The sequence below is a fragment of the Scophthalmus maximus genome, chromosome 9 (genome assembly GCF_022379125.1).
Source record: "Scophthalmus maximus strain ysfricsl-2021 chromosome 9, ASM2237912v1, whole genome shotgun sequence".
Lineage (NCBI taxonomy): Eukaryota > Metazoa > Chordata > Actinopteri > Pleuronectiformes > Scophthalmidae > Scophthalmus > Scophthalmus maximus.
Genome location: NC_061523.1, coordinates 3844861 through 3868019, shown reverse-complemented (window position 1 = coordinate 3868019; position 23159 = coordinate 3844861). Strand labels below are relative to the sequence as shown.

The 23159-nt window shown below is 38.7% G+C and overlaps 2 long non-coding RNA genes across 7 annotated transcripts in view; both read right to left on the bottom strand.

Annotated features, from left to right (window-relative positions):
- The window catches only part of LOC124850551, a 48940-nt gene that overhangs the window by 2312 nt on the left and 23469 nt on the right, over positions 1–23159 (bottom strand). The gene's annotated exons all lie outside the window — the stretch shown is intronic.
- Positions 12935–17975, bottom strand: LOC118319869. 6 transcript variants are annotated; one of them, XR_004796133.2, is made up of 7 exons: positions 16843–17975; positions 16317–16376; positions 16162–16237; positions 15988–16064; positions 15517–15887; positions 15223–15319; positions 12935–15128 (listed from the first exon to the last, which is right to left on the bottom strand). It is a non-coding gene; the product is annotated as an uncharacterized LOC118319869 (long non-coding RNA). The 6 variants fall into 6 exon arrangements; XR_007031501.1 differs by having other exon boundaries at positions 12935–15887; positions 16843–17319; positions 17553–17614; positions 17846–17967; XR_004796131.2 differs by having other exon boundaries at positions 15223–15887.

The following is a 23159-nucleotide window of genomic DNA, read 5'->3' as shown; positions in this document are numbered from 1 at the left end:
CAAATCTTGGAGACAAAATAATTAGAAGTGTCTATCAGGATTAGTGGACATTTCTTTTGTTAGACCTTTAAAAAAAAATCAGCTTAATATGAAATGACAAATATACAGTATATAATATATAATACTATATAATATACAAATATATATTATAATACTAATACATTTTCGTTTTCTGTTTATTTTGTCGCATGGGAACTTGTTGTTGTTGTTACCTTATTATGAGACTTTTTGAGAGTTATTGTTTTAGTGTTTATCTTTATATTGTCAGTCATTTTTGTTTTGATAAGAGATGCAACTATCAAGTGCAATTAAACTTTAACAATGCTGGCCCTTCTGCTGGAGCTACTTCGGGTAACCACTACATTCTAATAACAGTAGTAAGCTAGCTAGCAAGAAGCTTTCAAATTAACACACGTTGCAAAAGAAAAAATGTTAGGGAGGAAGTTCTCTTGAAGTTTCTTCCTCTCTGTCTCTCACACAAACTGCTCTTTTGAGATATTTCATTTCTATTCTGCTTTTATTTTTGTCGACATTAAATGATCAAGTGAGTTTATAACGACTTGCCTTGGTCTAGTGTGGGCCAATTATTGATCCTCCTAAGAGTTTTTTCTTCTTTTTTAAATTTTATTTATAACATAGCACACAGACAATTCAAAAAACTTTATTGTCTATCACATAGTGACAGAAAATTGCCTTCAGTTTGTGGTTCAAACTATATTAATAGAACATAAGACACATTTAGTTATTTATAAATCCACCACAAGATCACACCAAAACAATTTATACATTAAATATTAATAACGCTTTACAAACCGACCGAAAATAATTAATCCAAAAACAGATCCTCCTGAGAATCCCGACATGAATCGTGGCTACTACGACTCCCAAAAAGCACTGTAGCTAAAACATCCAATCACCGAACTTGAGCTTGACCTATCGTTTACAGCGAGCTGAAGCTAAATGTAAATGTTTTGAGTTTTAATTATAAATCACTTTGAATCAGTTCACATTCATATTCTGAATAATTTAGAAATAAAATGTGTGAAAACGGATATGTAAAGGAAAGCGGACTGGTGTCATCTCTTTAGCAACGACAGCTGAGGATTATGGTTAGTGTAGTGACTTCGCTATTCAACTGACAAAAAAAATCATTGTTTCTCAGAATCGAAGGGGACAACATGAAAACCAATGTCCATAACAGCAACCCATTACATTTTTGTAATTAACAATGACTCAGTGGTGTTTTTATGTTGAGAGATGTTGCAGAAATCATTGTAAAATCACCGTTAACGTAAAAAGGACAATACTACAGATCCTCCGTTATCCAATGGGATGGATGGGTGAAGCGCTCGCTCTGAGCGTCAAATGTTGCCGTGGATGGAATTACATTGGAATTAGTTGAAAGCGCCCTGCGTCTGCATGATACTCTAAAAGAGTAGTCAGTAACCAATGGCAAAGGTCCCTGACCAAGCGTCGGTTTTTGATACGCTGGGATTGAGACTGTGTTGGAATTTCAACAGAAAAGCAGTAATCAACAACACTGACGGTTTTGTAAATTGTTGTCCTGACAAAACCATCTAAAATGTGTCAGTCAGTTTAATGGTGATATGCCTGAAACACTCATTAAAGAAAAAACAGAATCTCCAAATGCATTTTCCTACGAAGTGCTCAGCTTTCCTTTAATCATTATAAAAGGGATCACTCAAAGTACAGATATAAAAATGTCAAATTCATTTTTTAAAATCTGCACGGAAGTTCCAACTAACTCTGACAGTCAGCTTGAAGGGTCAGGCCGTTGTGCACATGCCATGTGAGCAGCGGCTAGCACAGGTTGTGTGTTTGCTGTGAAAAAAGTAGGGCGGCTGGAATGAGCTGACTTCTGCAACTAATTCCGTTGTGCTCCGTAGTTTGCTGGTGGTAAAACCCACTGCCAGCTGATTAATGCAGTGTTTTCTCTCCCAATCCCCTGCCCCACTTTCTTTATTTCATTTCCCTTTATTGCCCATAGGCAGTCTGTGTTTTTTCTGCTGCCAGATTCCACACTGCTTTCTAGAAATATATTTTTGCAGTGAGAGTGAAAGTAAATTAATATATTAATGAAGCAGCTCCAGAGCAAACATTCATTCAGATATTCAAGGCACATCTATCACCTTCACTGTATACGCACGTCATCAGATGACTATGTGGTCTGTGTGATGGAGGAGGGTTGCCAGTGTCTATTGTGATTTGGATTTAAATGCCAAATTACAGTGTTTACATTTGTTGGTTTTTATTATAATCGTGTTCACATCTGAAGCTTTGTAGTATAAAAAAAAGATTAAAAACAATTTCATTTTTTAAAGTGAAAAACAATTATACACTGCACCCAAAAAATGAAGGGAACATTCAAAATCACATCAGATTTTGATGAATGAATGATTTAAGTTAAAAATATTTACTGATGTATATTGTAAAATGTATTGAGAACTCATGTTACAACAATCAATATCAAACCAAACCAAAATCATCAACGCATTGAGGGATGGATTAAAAAAAATCACAACCAAAAATCAAAGTAAAAAATTTTGTAGTGTGTATGGACGGCGCATGCCTGTATGACCTCCTGACAAAGTCTGGGCTCCTGATGAGTCTGAGCAGATTGTGTCCCTGGAGATCTCCTCCCAGACCTGAATCAGGGCATCAGTGAGCTCCTGGCCAGTCTGTGGCGATACATGGTGGCGTCGGATGCACAAAAACTGCTAAGGGGGAAGGAGCAGGACCGCAATGCAGAGTGCAACAGGATTTTCTTTAAACAAAAGGACAGGTTTACAATATATAGAAATTTCTAATAGATCAGGCAGGCAAAAAAACAGGAAATTCAAATTACAAACACGGGATAAACAAAGGTAAATTAAACCATAAACATAATGTCTACAAACAATACGCAAAGTCTCTCAAAATGTTTGTTAAGGTCATAAAGAGTTCATGACCCTGGCGAATCATGACAAATACAAGACGTAGTTGATCCGTTGGATTTAGGTCAGGGGAACGAGAGAGCCAGTCAATGGCATCACTGCCTTCGTCACCCAGGAAATGCCTACACAATCAGGCAGGGCATTGTCCTGCACCAGTGTAAGGTCTGACAATCGCTCTAGTATCTAACAGCAGTCAAGGTACAGTTGGCTATGACATGGAGGTCTGTGCAACCCTCCAAGGATTTGCCTCCCCAGACCATCACTGACCCACCACCAAACCGATCAAGCTGGATGATGTTACAAGCAGCATAACATTCACCATGACTTTTTCAAGACTCTTTAACGCCTGTCACATGCGCTCCGTGTGAACCTGCTCTCATCTGTGAGGAGAAGAGAGTAGTTTAACTGACTGGTTACACTGTGCTCCAAAAATTACGGGAACACTTAATGGTGAGTTTTATATCCACCCTGCTCTGGAACATATTTTCAGCAGATTTGTAGTTTGACTCAGTCTGGTATGGGAAAGTTATACTCTTATTATTATTTCCCATATCAATATTATTTTTTATATGGAATCCTGGAAACCACAGTTAAGGCTTCCACTGCAACTCTGACCACAGTTCAGACTGTGTAATTAGCTTGAGAAGCATTAGAAATACCGACAGTAAAGGTTGCTGTAATCAGTCCTTCCATAATTCTTCTCCTGCCACTTTCTCCTGATTATTTTCTCTCTGGCCAGTGTTTTATCGTATTAAACCCAACAGGGAAGAAGGAACAAATTTGTTTTCAATGGTGTATATATGTTTCCTCAGAGACAGTGAAGGCGCTTAACATATTTTTTTTGTTTATTTTTTTGGGGTTGTTCACTTATTTTCCCACGCATGGCAAATCACATGCTCTATGCCTCTACCTCCCAAATTGACTTTTAAATAAAAAATGAGAGAGCCAGAGAGACTCATTCACAATAAGTGCTTGTGTGACTTACTCTGACGTTACATCCCACTCTGCTGTTCCTGTCACCCACAACACCCTTCATCACAGATGGGTCAGTGTTCTTGCATATTTATTTAAATATATATTGTTAGTTATATTGTTTTACTGACATCATGTCATTAAGGAGCTGTCAAGAAGTGATTCACTATGTTGCAATATGAATGTCAGTGGAATGCTGCCGGTTGGTTGGTTAAACTGCAAATACATGTATGTACAATACAATGTATGAATTGGTGGCTGCTGCACCATATATATATCTAAAGGAAAGGGAGTGGAAATATTGACAACATTCCCAGGGTTAGTTTCATGATTAATTAAGTAAGTAGACGGACAGAAAACACACAAATTGGTCTCAGTGCTGTGCTGGATCAATCTGAATCGACACACTGCCAGGGATCCTGGAGGCTTGAGCTGTCTTTCAAAGTAACTTTACATCCTAGATATTATAAACTAATGCAAAAAAAAAAAAATACTCTCTACCACTGCAGCTGATCTCTGGTCTCCTGACTGCATGTGAAACATTGTGGAGTGTTTCAAGCCTATTTGTCTCTTGAGAGTGATCTGCTGGTGGCGCCAGCACCGATGGTGTAACCCACCAACGTTGGCGATCAGTGGGATTCATCCTATAGCCAACATGTATGTCTGGTCCAGTGTGGTTCACATTGTAGCAGTGCCATGAATGGCTTTTGAAGTGTTGGACCAACTTGACGACTCACATTGTCATCTCCAAAGCCAAGCCACTTGAATATCCAAAACAAGTAAGGCTGGGATGATACGCTTATCCCCCGATTTGATACCATTGCATTACTCGGGTACTGATCCAATATGCATTAGGATTTTTAGGTTTCACAACAACAATTTATTTGAAATGTTACTTTTTTTAAACGCTAGATTATGGGCGAAAGTTACATGTTACACTTCTAGAGACTATGAGTATATCATTAGTCAACGTTTCAAAGAAATGCACATCACATGTCTGTCAGTGTTATTTATGCAGAATCATCACTATAAATCCGTGAGCACTGTCTTAAAGCCATGCTAATGAAAATTGTAATTTAATTGGGATTACCATCTAAGAGGTGTCAGGCCATAGGCCGAGAAAAAAATATTTTACCTGTTACTTGAAGAAAATCTTGTAATGAAGTAAAATAAATAACTGATACAATAGTTCAAAATCACTGTTAAATAAAGTAAATGCAGTAATGTTTTGATACATTCAAATACAGTTAAATACAGTGTTGTTTTGATAAAGTTAAATATAACACTATTATAATACAATTTGTAATTGCAGAGCCACTGGTGCTTTTATTCTGAAGCACCTGGCTCATAGTGGGCAGGAAGTGCTCATGTAGTTGCAGGGAACTTAGCTGTTAGCAGAGAGCTAAACGGTTATAGGTCAATGTTAAATTTAGAAGAACTTGAAATTGAATATCTTGTCCATAATTATGTTTTCATATATGTATAATCACCTGCAACATTGGCAACTTTGAATAAGTTACAATAGGTGGACCCGACTTCCGTGTAAGTCGCCATGTTTGCTACGTCGTGTTAATTGCGGTCGCACAAAATGGTCCAGAATACGTCGCATTCGTGTTGAATTGTCAGCGCTGCCAGAAACCGGTAATGGAATCGGCGGTGTGCCGCCATAAAGTGTCCCTGTCGGGTGCTCAATTAGCTGCAGTTTGCAACTTTACCACCAGATGCTGCTAGCGAATTCCAAGAATTACACACTGGGGCTTTAAATGTGAGCTGATTTACTTTATACAGTAAATCAGCTGAAATATAAATATTTTTTCTCTTTTATTATTCCGTATGGGCACAATTTGCTGCTCTTGTCACAATGTTATTGTTATTCTAATTGGGAAAAAGTGGTTACCGTATGAAATGGTGTCTGGGAAGGATCTGGTCATGGATTCCATAATGTTATGCTTGAATTTTTTTCCACACATGTATTCACAGACTTTGAGGTGTGTTCCTGTTAAGTCCGTGAGGGCTTAGAGCTGTCCCGCTGTCAAATCATCAAGTGCATGAGGGCTCACTTGAGGACTTTTTGAGCCCTTTATGCCCACTTTCCTTAAATTGGCATTGATGCAGACTTTGGCTGAATTACCCACAGTTCATACTGTTGTGACGTGGAACATGGGGTTACCAAGGGGAAGACCGTAAATGTATAAAAAAAGTAAACAATCACCATGCTGGTTAAAATATTTTTTTTTAATATAATTTGCAAAAAACCTCTCGTCTACTCTGTAAGGCAAGACCCTGGAACATGTTGTCCAGTTGGTTCTTCAAGTGCCTCTTCCTCGGCCAGGAAGAAAGTAAAGTTCGGAAAATAAAAAGTCGTAAACCCATCATAGTCAAAAACTGTTTTTTAGTTGTCAAGGTGATGTCAAGTTTTTGCATTTCCTACCTTTTCGGGACCAGACTGTCCCACTATCACTTACCAGGTGACATCAATTAAGTCTGTGAGGGTTCAGGGCTCAGGGGTTTTGGGGGACATTGAGATTGAGCCACTGTCTCTGTGACAAACCAGTGACTACCAGCAGGCTAGCTCCAGAGCGAACTATCAGCTTCTAGCTGTCATTATTATAATACATATCGATTCACGGATCAAGGTGTCTCATCTAAAAAATAAACAAATAAAATAAACAAATAAAATAATTGCTATTCTTAAGTCAATTATGTTTTTTTGCCCCACCTCTAAAACTTAGTCATGAATACATCTCCAGTAGGCAACAGTAAGAAAGTCTATTCGCTAAGCATTCTTGGAAAGATGCTTTGAACTTCTACAGACAATCATTCAGGCTGCACGGTGGTGTAGTTAGCACCTTCGCCTCACAGCAAGAAGGTTCTGGGTTCGAATCCCGGTTCAACCAGAGCCTTTCTGTGTGGAGTTTGCATGTTCTCCCCGTGTATGTGTGGGTTCTCTCCAGGTTCTCCGGCTTCCTCCCACAGTCCAGAGACATGCAGAATGGGGTTAGGTTCATTGGAGACTATAAATTGACCGTAGGTGTGAATGTGAGAATGAATGGTTGTCCGTCTCTGTATGTGGCCCTGTGATAGGCTGGCGTCCTGTCCAGGGTGTACCCCGCCTCTCGCCCAATGTTAGCTAGGATTGGCTCCAGCGACCCTTAAATGGATGAAGCGGTAGACGATGAATGAATGAAGACAATCATTCAGCTCTTTAAGGTTCAATCTCAAAAAGTTGTAAGACTAGTGTAAAAACAGGGGTGTTGGTCGCACAAGGGGTGTTGGTCGTCCCAAGGTGAAGATGATAAGGCCATGTTGAAGTGACTCCTCAAACTCAGAGGAGTTTTGCTGTGACAATATACAGGTACAGTCATTACAAAAATACGAACACACTGCTGCTGCTGTTAGACGTGAACAGAGAAATCAAATTGCAGACATTAAAAAGCGTAATTATTGTTTGATCGATTACTCTTAGTCATATCCAACAATAAGCATACAGATGCTGAACAGTCTCATGGTGCTAAAATAGACAAGTTAGAGAAAGACGCTCATTCAATCACATTAAAAAATTATGTGTTCATGTAGCATTTAAAAAACAATGCTTGAACTGCTTCATAATAAAAAGTTAAGACAATTACTGTGTAATCAAAATAAGTTGTCACGAGTTATATTTCCTCCAAAATATCATCTCCCCATAAAAGGTTGGAGGCATCGAGACAGCAAAACAGAGAAAGTGTAAAAGTGATCTAGAGTCTACATTCCTGATACAAGTCATTTGCAGACAGTCTTCAAAGATTTGAAAGGCATTTACCAGGCAAGAATGGTTTTTCAAAAGTTCCATTATTTATTTATTCAATTTTTTATCTGTCCCCTGTGAGTACCTCACCTCAGAGGCTCCATGAAATGAAAACTACACTTATTTCCACTTTTTATCCTTTTATCAAATACATGTCAAATAATTGTAATCGCTTCATTTTATCTTTCTGTAAAATTGTTTGATGACTCATCCTGCACTCAGGGGAATTTCAGATATTTCGCATCAAATGATGTAGCTTTCTAAAATTGAATTGTCCACTATGACTATTAATTCGGCCAGTTACCGACCAGTGCGTATAGACCTACACTGTTCAATTCATTGCTTAAATCCACAGGCGTAGGCGAAAGTGGTGGTGAAAAGTGACTATTGAAGCCGCTAGTTATTGACAACTGTGCCAGAGTTATGATGCACATCCAGTACTATTGGCTACTGTAAATGCCAATCCAAGTCCAAGACAGGTCGCTGCATATCTTTCTATTTTCACAGGACACACTTAAATATTTGCAATTAAATAGCTGCCTGACATCAATTTCACAGGGTCCTTAATGAAAGATTAATGCTTAATCCCGCGAGTACCCCTGTGAGTTTACAGGCTGATTTTTTTAATCATTTAAAGAAGAGAAAAAGAGCAACTTAGTTCAATCTGATTTCAAACTGCCCACGTGATGATTTGTGTTTCATAAGTATACTATTAAAGAGATACTGTGATCTACCCCTGAAATGAGAGGAGGTTAATATGCGAGTTGCCTGAAAATAAGTAGAAAAATCCCCTGTGCATTTAATTACTACATGCATGATTTTAAGATTGGCTATAACCATGATCTCCTAGGATTCAGGTACAGTTGTTATTAATGAAAAGGTTCATAACAGCATGTGAGCTGTATGGCTGAAATATAGTTTTTCAACGTTTTGATCAGTGCACAGACACTGGGTGCCTCCCCCGCCTTCTGTGACCCTGAATTGGTATGAGGCAGAAAATGAAATGGAGGATGCAAGCATGGGTTTTTTGATCATATGCCTGCATCCCAGTGTTGTTTTCTTTGCAGCGCTTTGCACTAGCACACAACACACTAACAATCACCCTGCGGGAGCAAGTACAATCCTCTACTATTGAACCACAAGCACAAGATACGAAACAAAAGAAGACATAAAAAGCACTGAACTTGGTTATTCATTGGAACTAAATCCAATCCATGTTGCAGGTTTTTGTTGTCTTACAATAGGAGACAAATTATGATACAGTTTCATATCCGTATATCGTGTTGATAAATAAATGTTGATCATTCTGTACTTACATGCTCATTTAGAGGCACTGCGCATCTTTGAACAATTTGTTATGCATGTTGTTGGCACCAATAAAAATAGATTCACATTTTTCAAATAATCTTAAAAAGGGCACTGTTAGACACATTAAGCTCAGATAGCAGATTGTCTCATCCTGTGGTATATTAAAACCTCGGAAAGTAACTTGAACAAAGGATGCATATTGGTTAAATTATGGTAAATGCAGGCTCAAGCATTTTTGGAAAATAGAAACCTATGATGAAAAGTGAGTCTGCTTCTGAGCCACTGGGTTTGTTGAAATGGTACGACATCTTTGTGAATAAGAAAACTGTTAGCTTAGCATGAAGAGGAACATGTCTATGTTCATTCAGACCTATGTTCCTCAGCCCTATGTTCCCTCAGCCCTGTGTTCCCTCAACCCTATGTTCCCCTTATTTCTATAAAAAAAAATGTCCCTATCATTATTAGGCCCTATATCCCTAAAGCTAACCCAATGGATACAAGGTCACATATTTAAAACATTTATTTAATAGAAATGAGGGAACATAGGACCTAATTTTGATAGGGGGAAAAGGATGACCCCCAATAAAACTGGAAATGGGTATACAGATAGCCTGATGAAATGTATCTACCAGCACACCTGGAGCTCACTAAACAGTGTGTTAATTCATAGGAAAACATCAAGATGTTATGCTGAGCTAGGCTAACTTTCACCTGGTTGTAGTCAACAGTTAGAAATGAGTGTCTACATCTTATGCATTTCCTTTTTGAGTCTGGATCCCTATCGATAAAAAATAAATAAATAATCTAAGACCACATTAATGGAAGTGTGTTTTCTGTGTCTCTGCGGGACACACTTTCAGAAAACAACTTTATGTTTCTCATGTGGAAAATAGTTATTGATAAATTGCACAGCACACAAAATGTAAATAATCGCCGGAAAGGGCAGCAACTGCTGACCGAGTTTGTTTGTATCCTGTGCACTAACAAACTCGTGCCCTGCATTACAGGAGACAGTCAGGGAGACTGATAGAAATAAAGCAATTTCACAGTAATTGCCTGAAGTGCAGCAGTAAGTAACTGTGGCATAATTAAATAAAAGGAAAACAGCTATGTAGGACAGAGAGTCTCAAAGCCCGCAAAGACTTGAGCTTCTAGCAAAAGAAAAGATAACAGAGGTGTGATTCAATGTTGGTGGAATTCTTCTAAAGTGTAAAATCCTTTTATCCTCCCTGTAATACATCTTCATTGAAATGTGTACAACACACAATGAGAACTACCTCAGGGGGATACAACATTATATCTTCCTTCCATAAGGCAAGAGACAAGAAAATGCTAACCATTACATTAAGATATATTGTACAGAGTAACAGAGTTACTCTTCTGTTCATAACATAACATCCCACCATTTCCATGATTTACAAGCTGAAAGCAACCTGATTACCTCAAGGTCACAGCCAGTGCACAAAAGATGTAATATCACCGCCCCGTACCCACAGAATCACAAGATGAGAGTTTGGAATGCTGAGTGCAACATATGAGGCAGAATGGCATTTTGGAGACACGCCGAGTGTAGTTCTAAATTCAGAACAATGTGGGTTTCACCGGTTTCTAATCCTAAGTAATGAGCTCTGGGGAAGTGATTTCTTTTCCCCTTGACTTGACATCTTCATACACTTGCAGAAAGCACAGGCAGCTAGGCTCTTTCATATTGGCTTTACACACACACACACAAACACATCTCCCTCGCCTCATCATACTGGGGGGAAAAAGAAATCAGACTCTCTCTCACAAACACACACACACACAGTTTGATATTTACTCCTAAGCAGCTTGTATTAAAGCAGTTCTGCCTTCCTTTCCTCTCTGACTCAGCTTTGCTCTTGCCTTGCTGCAGCCATCAGTCACGGAGTGTGTTGCAAGTGTGTGTGCCCCACTGTGCGTGTGTGTCTACTTTGAAACAAACTTCTGATGTCTTCTCACATCTGTGCTCGTCCCTAAAGTTGTCAAAAAGTGACCTGGAGGAAATATCAGCTTCTGTTCAAGTCTGACACAAAGCAAGATAAATGTTACACAATCACGTGGGCATGCACGCACACGCACACACCACACACACACACTCTTTTTGTATTATATTCATGTACACTAACAAACTATTCTGTTGACTTTACAGATGCCAAAAAACAAGGCATTCTAGTCCTGCTGATGTGTGGTCAGCAACACCACATATAACATGTATATATAATTGAAATCACATGATTCTTGCATTTTTTGGGTAGTATCTTCATGGTTGATGTAAGTCGCTTTGTACAAAAGTGAAAACTAAATGTATGTAATGAAATGTAATGTTGAACAGGTCAACATTACATGACTGCTCCACTGAAAACATATGTATAACTTTGTAGGTTTATTCAGACTAAAAAATGCAATAGATTCTAAATGGTAGAATGCAAAATTAAATCACCAAATAAAACAATCCTAATTTGGTTCAGAAGGTTCTCTGTTTACACAAAAGATGAAGTAATGTCTCAAAGGCAATAACTAATGTGAGCTGTCCTGGAACAATGAAGCACCAATATTTTATAGGGCTGTCAGTTTTTATATGAAACTCAAACATTCATTTTAAACATGGGTAAGGGGGAGGGGGGTCATGTTTGAACTCTAATGACCTGTTCAAATTCAAAATATACAGTCTAGAAGCTTGGTGTCACGGTGGTTAGCACTGTCGCCTCACTGCATGAATGTTCTTGGTACAAATACCAGTTCGAACCATCTAAGGCCTTTCTGTGTCGAGTTTGCGGGTTCTCTCTGGGTTCTCCGGCTTCCTCCCACAGTCCAAAGACATGATTGATTGGAGACAAAAATGTGAGAGTGAATGATTGTTTGTCTCTGTATGTTGCCCTGCGATGGGCTGCCTCTCACCCAATGTCAGGTGGGATTGGCTCCAGCCCCCTGCGACTTTTAAAGGATAAAGCGGTTTAAATAATGGATGGAATGGATGGATAGTCTAGAAGTGCACCAGTTGGTCTGAAGTGGTTTGCCTTATGTCCCAGCAGAGGGCGCTCACTATTAGATTCACCTATCACACGGGCTATTGACAAATCAGTAACGTAAGTGAGAAATGTTATGTTGTTTTGCTACCAAAACGGAGGACACTAGCAAGCAAAGCCGCCCTGACAACACCAATGCATCAGAGAAAAGGTGTGTGGTAGTGTGTTGGCTTCTACACAACGGCTCCCTGAATAAAGGCAGAGCACAGAAGACTTGGGGAAGTAAGTCAAAATTCAAGGCTTCAAAAAAATGGCAGTTCACAAACCAATGGTTGACGTCACAGTGGGTTGCCACTTGGCCTCGTTGCCTTGCTGTGTCATTCACACATTCATCCAAAGTGTTAAAACTCTTAAAAGAGAAAAACAAGATAAAATGTGTGCTCTCTTACAATCTTCTCATACATTGTGCGCCATTTGGGTACAAATCTGTTTTCTTGAATGATCTGTATACGTTGTCTTACGTGTTCACAAACCATGATTTAAACCATTGCATCACCACAGTTGTGCCTTCAAGCAGTGTACCACAGCTCTATGACTATGTTGAGCTGGGTACATACATTCCCGGTCATTACCTGCAAAATTCAAGTACTGTAATCACCCAAGGATTTACTCCGCCAGTGCTCAAATGTTCTGTCGGGCAGAGGAAATGAGCAATATTGAAAACCTACAATACCCAGGTGGACTCTTCCAGAACTCAATTGCAAATGGAAGGGGAACACATCACATCATTAAGCAATCCACTTGCAATAGAACACAACAAAAGGGCCAAGAGTGATGATCAAAAGCATTGGGGGGGATCCCTTGAGAATTACATGGCATGTGTGAAAACTGAAGAGAATAATCAGGCATGTTTGCCAAACAGTGAAGTGAATATTTAATTATAGTCCCATGAACATAATTTAGTCCCTTTCTAGAGCAAAATTTCTTTCAGGATACCTATTGTGGACTGGATTCAGGCAGTACCAGCTTGATCTTTCCCTCTGAATACCTCTGATGACATTGGCCTTTTTATTTTACGGTTTCCACACTGCAACACATTGTCGGGGATCTCATTAATCTTTTCTTCTCTCTCTTTTATTTATTTATTTTTTTAATCATGGATTTCGACACTCAGGAACAGCTCAGTGAGTGAGTGGAAGGGCTTGCCATATCAACAGGGACCACCTATTCAATCACCTGAGACAGAAATACATTAGGCTGCTGACTTGGAGAGAGTCAAAACCTGGATTACCTCGATTATGTTTCGATTTTAGCTGCTGCTACCTTGAGATATCGGGATTTGATTTTTTTCCTGTGGAAAAAAAAGGAAAGAAAAAAATAGCAGATATGTTCAATGAAAGGTCCTGAAGCCAAATGTGCATCGGGCAGAAAATGTAATGTTGTATCAGGAACCTTAATATGGAAATACTTTAATAACAATTATAATAATATTAGAACACATTTTTTCCCTTCTGTGATCAATGCTTTTTTTTCACGGAGCCCCGAGGAGGACATGGAGAAAAAAAAAGAGATATGTAGTTTTTGCGAGAGATCAATAAACTTTCAATGTGCTTCTGGGTCAGTTCAGCATGGAACAGAAACCAAACAGTTTAACAGAGTTACTTGGTTGACATTTCTTAAATTTGTATACCAAACCGAATAAGCTTCTTGATGAAGGTGTAACGTCTTCAAGAAATTACAACCAAGTCCAATTGCTCATAATTCAACAGCCTCGCAGAAAACTTTTACCTGGATGAATGAGAATCTCCACAGACAAAACAGTGGAACGCACACACCCGTGGGAGAGGTGTATAGAGTTTGATTTTGAGATTGACAACAAATATAAAGAAATAAGAAAACAAGAAATAAGACAATAAGAAAAGTGCTTGGCAGTAGACACGGTTTTAACATAAGTGAGAGACATCTGAACTATTGATGCAACAGGATACTCGTTGCAAAGTGTATTGACTTGGCAGTCCTGTTTAAAATTATTAGCAGTTAGCATTAGCTACATTAGAGCTTTTGCGAGATCTTGCAAAAGTACACTTCTTTCTACATAGAATGTAACAGAATTGGCCTCTGAATTAAAAACACAATGGACCCTGGTACATAATACCTATTGCCTTCATCAAGATTTTTTTATGGAGAATAAAACTTTAACCTGAATACGAGTATAACTACAGGTGGCAGCGGGCTGCCATAAATTTCAAGTATTTGTCATCAAAACCCTCAAATTTTCAATAAGAAAAAACTATATACATTCAGCCTCATAGAGGAAGTCCTGAATGAAGTTCATAATCTCCATCTCAACCTGATGCCTGGTAGTACCTTTGGCACTCAGTTGAGGGACAATGGATATCATGACAAACTTTGCATTGACCTATGATGAGATAAAATCAAGATGTTAATCAAATGACCCTTTAATTATGAAATTTCTTAGCATGTAAGTGTTTGTTGTTATTGAGTATATAATAAATGTTCACTCTTGTTTTTCTCACTTTTGCATCTTCCTGAGGAACAAACAGGGGCTAGCAGATTTCTGGGTAATGCCTCATTAGCAAAAGAAGGTCATAGAGCTGCAGGCCTTCCCTTAGTTGTTCCAACATAGGCTGCAACCTCAGCACTGCGTGGTAAGTAGAAAGGAAAACATTTCCTACAAAACCTTACTCGTGAATTATATTTTTCAATATGAACAGAAATACTTGTCCTTGCATGCCGAATAATGGCTCCAGTATATCCGCAATTTAAGATTTCATCTGACAGGCCTTGAATGGAATCCTCAGTTGACAAATCAACCAGAAATTTTTTAAGAAATTGGAAGACAACGTTCCATATTCCATGTAAACTTACTACAGTATCATTTGACAAGATAGGTTTTTTTCATTAACCCAGCATTTCCATCTTAAAGAGGTCATACCTGGTCAATTAACCCTCCCTCGCATCTGGACATCTGCCACTGCATCACTTTTGAGAACGGTCGGATTTATCTGCCCATTACAGAGGTAACTGTAAGTCCATGGGCTAAAAAAGGTAGGGGCCGGGCCACCTTGTGCCAAACTAACAAAAATCTCTCCAACAGTCCTGTTTACACGAATTGAACATGACAGTATGAGATACAATGGATTAAAAAATGTGACAAAAAAATAGTCTGCCATTTACTTGAAAAAAAAAATACCTGTAGAGGCCACTGTCAAAGTCAGTCAGAGAGTATCGTGGGGTCTTCTGGTGTTCTGGTCCCTAAAAGAAGCAACCCTCAATTCCTGCCACCATTTCTACACAGAAGTGAAAAACAGCATTTACTGTGTGTGTAAAATGTCTTCATACATTATGACAGATCATTCATAAGCTGAAATCTGAAACTGTTTCAATGATGATTTGCCACTTGTTTTATAATAGTCTATACTGTATTATAATGCAATTGGTGTATATGTTAGTATTCATTTTATGAGAAATTATTTTCGGAAAGCACCTGTGTCCACTCCTGCCCCCCGAAAGAAGGTCACTCTCAGAGTAGCAGTGGGTGAATTTTTCTTTTGACGTTGCCACTGCAGAAGGGCTCTCTCCAGAATGTTTGTTCTTGAGATTTGGATGTTAAACTGTTTCTCTACGTCTACTCTTCAATAAATTGTGTCCAATACATCATCAACATGCCAAACAAAACTCATAATTAAGACATGTAAATGACTCAAACTGAATACAAAAGCTCTGTAGAATGAAGATCCTTGTAGGAAGAAGAAATGTATGTATTATCTACAACACAGTATTAACCCTTTGATCTGCTCTTCTCCATTGCCCTGGCTCATGGCAGTTGTCTCAGCCATCCTACAATCTTCCTTTCCCCTACAAAAGCACAAGGAAGACATGTATTGTTACTAATAGTAAAATAAAATACTGTACACATTTTAAATTAACATATGTAGATGTCCACAATCTCAAATACCTGTCTCCACACATGCTAGCATGGATCTCTAGGAACTGTGGTGTGAATTTCACGAAACAGATAGGACATGGAAACTTCTGATGGAGATAAAACAGTTAGAGTACTAGCGATTGTCCCTTTCAAAAAATATAAGTAGGAATTTCACAGTGGATTACAAAACATGAAATACCGTACCTCATCAACAGATGTCTCTGTGTCACAGTGCACAGGGGGGTGTCACATTAACTATCTGGACCTCACTTTGGCATGTCTAAGATATTGCAAATAACAATCAAAATAAGTTACATTGAAAAATGCAACATCACATATTCCATAGCCTCATTATCTACCTCAATATTTTCAGATCCTGCTTGAGACTACATGCACTCCTGAACATGGAGGGCCAAGATCTGCAAAGGAAAATTCACATTGCACGTTTGGCATTGTGCTCTTGGCATACTTTGGAACTCAATGGTATCTGGAGGTAACGGAGAGAGGTTAAACTCATGCTGCAAAGGTACAATATACAGGGTGATTTTCCATGCCGTTGTAGCACTGCGAATAAGGGTCCCAGTGTATCCATCTTATCAGAATCAGGAGGAATCATAATCAGTTTCCTTTTACCCTGGCCACTTGTAAATGGGAAAAAGTTAAGATCATTTCAGTTGTTTGTTTGTGTCAAAAGTAATGTATTAAGGATTTCATTTAGCTGGTTTACTCCACCTGTAGCTTTGTATAGGAGCCATCCTCCTTTTACTAAGAAAAAGATTTAAAATTTCAAATGTGTTGTCTACATATTTGAAGAAAGGCCTAACACTTGGAAAAGGTGTTATGTGAAGTGAAGTTAGGAACTAGTATGTTTTCTTTATGCAATACCTCTTCATGGCTAATATCCCTGGACATGGTGAGCTGTCTTTTCCCAAGTCCTGCCTGGGTAAGATCAAACTCTTCAGAGGAGGTTGGGGTTGTCTCTGAATTAATGTTCAGCAGGTAAGTATAGAAAACAAAAGGCTTCCAGGTTTTCGTATATGGTGTGCCATTGGTCTTTAGAGTCTGAATCTTTCGCTTTCCCAAGAAACTTTTTTTTACGAAAAACCCAGGGAAAGATCTGTGTGATCAAAAAACAACAACATATGCATTTATTTATGTACATTTTAACATAAGTCAAACTATGAATATGAATCATGCAAAATAAAATCTCATCAAATCTAAAACTTGGCCATCTCCTGTTCTACAGAGGACGATCACTGTTCTGGCTTTTTTTCTTTATCTTGCTGTCCCTGAGAGAGGTTCTGTGTGAGCACATTTATAAGACTGTGCAGCTGCAGCCACTGTAGAATTATAGTCGACATTCTGGCAAACAAAGATATTCACAAAGTCAAAACTTGAGCTGGACACTGAGGAGTAAAATTCTCTGACATTAGCTAATAGCATAAAGTTTGTTGATGCTATTTGTTTCCACTTTCTGCAAATCCCAAACCTATCACGTCTTTTCCCTTATATATGTCCCTGTGATGTGGTACCAATCACTTTAATCATTATAACAATTTACAAGAGCATGTTAAAAAAACGCAAACGTTTCTTACCTGAGTGCTGGTGCCAGCAGGTTGTCTCGGTGGAGCGGACGCCATAGCTAAATTCTACTGCGCTGCGATCACAGTCATGCGGGAAAGTGGGAAATGGCAAAACTGAAGGTATGGCTGTTTAACTGCACAAACTGGCATAGTTTATTGCAATTATGCTGCTGATTAGTACCAAGCCCGGCCTAAAACAGCTTGCTACATGCAATATTGTCACTGGCATCAGTTTTTTAAATGAAATGAAATCACATAAAAATGGTGTGTATGAATGGTCCAGCTGTACTTCTTGCAGTACCTACGTTTCCTGAAGGCAACGTGATTGAGGAACGTCCCCAGCCTTCTTTGTTATGCTCTCATCCATGATGCCACGCCCCTTCAGTTGACACCACCAGCCCACGCCACATTTGTGCCAAAAGTCTGAACTGAAAAAAATCGACCTGAAACCGATCTCAAAGTTAAAAAAAAGGGTGAAATGTGAAAAATTTGATTTGAGACAGAAAAAAGTGATTTGAATCTGAAAACATAAAATTTGCAACTGAAAAAAATAAGACCACAAATATCAAAATATTTTTGAAAGTGAAAAATTTAAATAAACGATTCTTTCAAAAGAATTCCATTCTAATATTTGATTTGAAGAAACTTATCCTACACTTATTTTTATTCTGAACACTGTTTTATTTTTTTCAAAGTTCAAGATCAAAACGTGAACTTTCAGTTGAAAATATTTTTTTCGCATTAACAAAACATATGGCCCTGATTTAGGTCCAAAATGTTTCCCCCTCTGCCTTCAACATTACCACATTTTTTTTGTCATCCCAGCTTTACTGTTTTATATCTACATCACACTGATTCCTGGATTACAATTTTTTTTTGATTTTGCAATGTAAACTGTGATTGTTTGAGATGTTTGTTTGAGGAACTGCTGTCAAGGAGAAATATAAAACATTTATTTGAATTGTTGAACAAATTGGAGATGGAGCAAATTGAAGATATGGAGCAGACTTGAGTCTAAAAAGATTATGGATTCATCAAGTTGCAATATTTGATAATCCACATGATTAACACCTCCCTCTCAACCAGACTACATAGGATTGAATTATCTTGGCACAAGTGTCGATAGTGTTGGAGAGTACACCTTGCTGTAAAACCAGCATGGAGCAGCACAGCAAATATATAAATAAAGTAAAAATAAGCACACAAAAAAAGCGATATAAATTTCAGGCGAAGAGGTAGTGGTGGTGTGTGTGTACAGACTGTCCATCATTGCATGGTTTGTCGTCCAATTACAAGTTCCCTCTGTATGACCCATGCTGAGGGTCATTTGTCAGCTCTGAACTCAGTGTTCGCCAACACGAAAACACACAAATGTAACTGAGTTTCAGAACCCGCGAGAAGCTGAGACAGTGAGCCGAGCAGACACCTCACTTCCAGGGAGACAACAACAACAACAAACACATTGAATCCCTTACACTGGGTTAATGCAACTTGTATAAATAAAATCCTTCAAACCAACCACACAAGCCTTAACTGAGGCACTTAAACATTTACCAGTCAGTTGAAAAAAAAGTTTAAAAAATCATACACAGACAACAGCATTGTACAGCTGAATTTTACTCCTACGTCAGACAGATTTTATTTAATTTTGTCATAAATTTAAGTCAAAACATCAACTGCGGTAGCAGCTAATATTAAATCTTACTCTCTAACTCCGGTCCCTAGTTCACACCTTCATACTGCTAAACATAACTGGACATTTTCAAACATGCCTCAGTCAAAATCAAAATCTCCACATCTGATTCTGAGTTATGTCATTAAATAATGGTCGAAAATTGGTTATTTTTCTAAGAACTTTATGTCACATTAAAGCTGGAAACCAAACATCCTCCATGTGTAAGAGAAATTGTTCAAAACTGCAGCTTATCTTTGTTTTAATTTGCAGCTTCGAAATAGGAGCTACAACACGACCACTGATGATTCAGACTATTTTCTCATGTGCATTTGGAAGTCACAAATGTTCGTGTGATCACCTGGATTTAAAACCATACATCTCTGCTCTAACCTGTCAACTGAAATCAGACAAATTGTCTCATATGTAAATATATAAAGCCACAACCTTGTGATAAATGTAAGGATGCATCTGTTTGATGCTTCCTGAAAAGTCCAGCAATTTCTGTTCTCCCTTCTGTAGGAATGAATGTTACATCCTCACTTTTCATCAGCTTAGCTTTGCTAAACAGCACCTTCATCTATAACCAAGGCCATAGTGTTTGTTTGTCTGAGCCAGTCCTTTAGGCACCACTCTCTGATGCACTATTAGTTCATCTGGTGAATATTTTTGTGCAGACACGAAAGCACGCTCATCATCATATGACTCTGTCATCCTGCCATTATAATTATGTGAAAGTCTTTGATCTTTGGTTTATTTGTCAGTTCCAAAGAGAACTCCTTCACTTGCCCACAGAGTGGTATTGCTCTGTGCAACAGGAAATTGTTTTCGGTCTGCAGAGCTACATGCTTTGTACCGTAAACCAGTTTCAACAGACCATGTTTACATTTTCAATAGCAAATGCTGAGTGGGTCCACAGTTTAAATTACTTCACTTCTGTCTCCACTACAGTACCAGGATGCAAACAGATGCCACAACCAGAACATTGCCTTTGAGTCTACACAACAACAGAATGCAACAACTTTGCCGTTAATTTACATTTATAAAAAAACTGATGCAAATGTTGTGGCTTGATCAGCAAACGGTCTGAGAAAAATGGACATCAGCACCAACCCCACCCTGAAAAAACTAAAAACAAGCAGGGCAAGATGTCAGCTCCCATATCTTGGGAATGTTGGCATCATTTTTGTTCAGTGGGAGAAAGAGGAGACGCCATCCATCCAAGGAAGCCACCGCCAGTGAAGGAGCGTCTGACGGAGTGGAGGACATGGAATGCGTGCCTCATAATGTCACGGGTCTTTGCCCTGACCTGGTGCCCATAAAATGAGGGCAGACTATGAAGGGGCACTCCACTGAGTTTGGAACTGACCTAATGCTTGGTACCTGCAATAGCTTTTACCTTGTCTCCATGTCCACTCTCATCAGCAACCCAGTACCAGTAAGAAACAAATTATGAGGGGAAAAAGGGAGGAAGGGATGCAGACAAGCAACAAAGGCAACTGTTACACATAGGCCGTTAGTGATTAGGAGCTCGGGACAATGTGTCCACCACTACATTTTCCGTCATTGATATGCTGAATAATCATTTTGGTTCTAGCCAGTCACTCCACCCACTGTGATAACCATGACCTGTGGACACTGCAGATAGTTGAGAAATGTCAAGTTGTGGACTTTAATAGTAATCTTTCCCTTTGAGTATATTGAATACAAACAAAACATCAGTACTGGCACTATAACGCGAGTATCAGAGCAGTGCTATTTATTTTTATATTGTCATCCTTTTTGCCATTCTGTGGGCAACACAGAGCAAAGAAAATATACTGTTCTCAAAGGTCGCCTTAAGATAAAAGCCTCTCCTAGCTTTGTCATAGAAAACAAAGCAGCCAGTTCACGGGGCCCCGTCTCTTTGGTTCCCTTGATATTGACCAGTCAGCAAAGCTCATTGACGCCTTCATGATTCCAAACAAGGAGGGGACTTATTGCCTTTTGACCTTTGACTTTTCAACTTGGAACCTGTGCAGCTGCCTAATGACTTCCTCCTCCTGTGTATTTGATGTGCTGGAGCGGCACAATCATTTCCCTGGTTTGAGCTGAACAACAAGAGCAGTACTGTTATTCATAGCTTCAGATTCACATGAGGGTGCTTACGGTCTCTTGTTAAGCCTTGTTGGAGGTATTGAACATTATTGGTTTTGGAAATAATCATTGCAGGTTATAAATTTTTTCATTCATGTCTCGTGGCCGTGCAGTTGCACCGACCTGTGGAATCCTTTCTGTCTAGCAGTAAGCATCTGTGTGACTTATTTCAGCCACTTTCTGTTCTGGAATTGGTAAAGCAACATCAAATAGGCTAGTGATTTCCTATATTGTAAAACAAGGTAGGAGTAAATGTTTGATACTATTGAAGGTTGGAAATTATTTTTGATAAAGAACAAGGAGGCATCGGTGGTGTATACGATAGAGATGCTCTTCCACTTTTCCCCTCTGCAGAATACACTGTGGTAAGTGAGACAGAGGCGATGACATTCAGCAAAGAGCTACGTCCAAATTCCAAATTCCAAAACTGCAGGCACTGTGGGCAGTGGTTAGGACTTAGCCTGGATATGTAATACATGTCTACCTGGTGAACATCTCTACCTTGTTTATGCTTTTGATCTAGACTCATCATAAATATGCAAGGTTTAGTACATAAATACACCAAACAGTGACATTCAGTGCAGACTCCTCCCTTCTTTGTTCTGAACTCACAGGCATGTAACTGACATTACAAGTCATCACCAAAAACAGGGAGGCCCTGGTGACTGCTGTCACATCTGGTTTCTAAAGGTGTATAATGAAAAAGACACACTTAAAGATTATGAAGTATTCATAAGTTACAGTACAATTTAATATTTATGCATCAACTGTCCTCATGTGTTTTGTTTGACAGTGAACAGTGGATGATGAATAAATATGCAAAACTAAAGATGCAAACTGTTAACAGCAATTAACTCTTTACCCTGCACTGCAGCTTAGCCATGAGCATGTATGGATGCGTATGGACATATTGATTGAATTACTCCATTGGAATAATACAGTGCAGGATTTAATGTATTCACATAACTGGCAGCGAAATGCAACTGTAGTTTTACTTTTCTTGCCCAATATGTAATTCAGATTGCCAAATATAGATGAGGGCATTACAAGCTGTCAAAGGTATCAAGCAATCCATATATCAAAACAACAACAAGCCTCCATATTTTTGCAAACAATGTTTTAATAACTGTCTGTGGATCCACTGCATCTGCAAAAACACCACCGACATCTTAAGTAGAGTTTCTAAGTTGGGATAGTCACCAAAATTAATTTTAATTAAAGTGTGGTGTAGTGAACATTTTGTAGATAATTGCTTCATTGCTTGCTGTAACTCCATAAGCTGAAATATCCTCCTAACTATGGCATCTCACCTCAAGGCCCCCATTGACAAAGCAGCAGGTCAGTGAAAGGCCCTCAGGGAGTTGCCACAAGCACTTGTCCTAAAAGGACAAAGACTTCTTTGATCAGAAGGACTTTCCACTGATTGTGTTTGGGTTTGTAGATCAGAGACATTCATTCATTTTACATGCTTTAAATTTTTTGCATCCACAACTTGTCGCCCTTCAGTCTGGTGGAAAGAAAAGTCCAAATTATACATATAGGTTTTGTTTTTTTTACAACACTATTTCTGTTTGCGTCTGTAGATTTCAATTACAGCACAAATCTTACAGGGCTGTTTTATCCAACAACAAAAAATGTCTCATACTCTAAAGCCAGAAATCCCCACTTCAGTAGCACTCATAAACTTTACATCTTTATCCCTGCCTCTATTCTGACGGTTTTTACAGAGGGGTTTGTTCATATATCATTCATAGCCATATTACAGAACATTTTATATGTTCCAATAACTTTTTTTTCCCAGTATTTTCTGA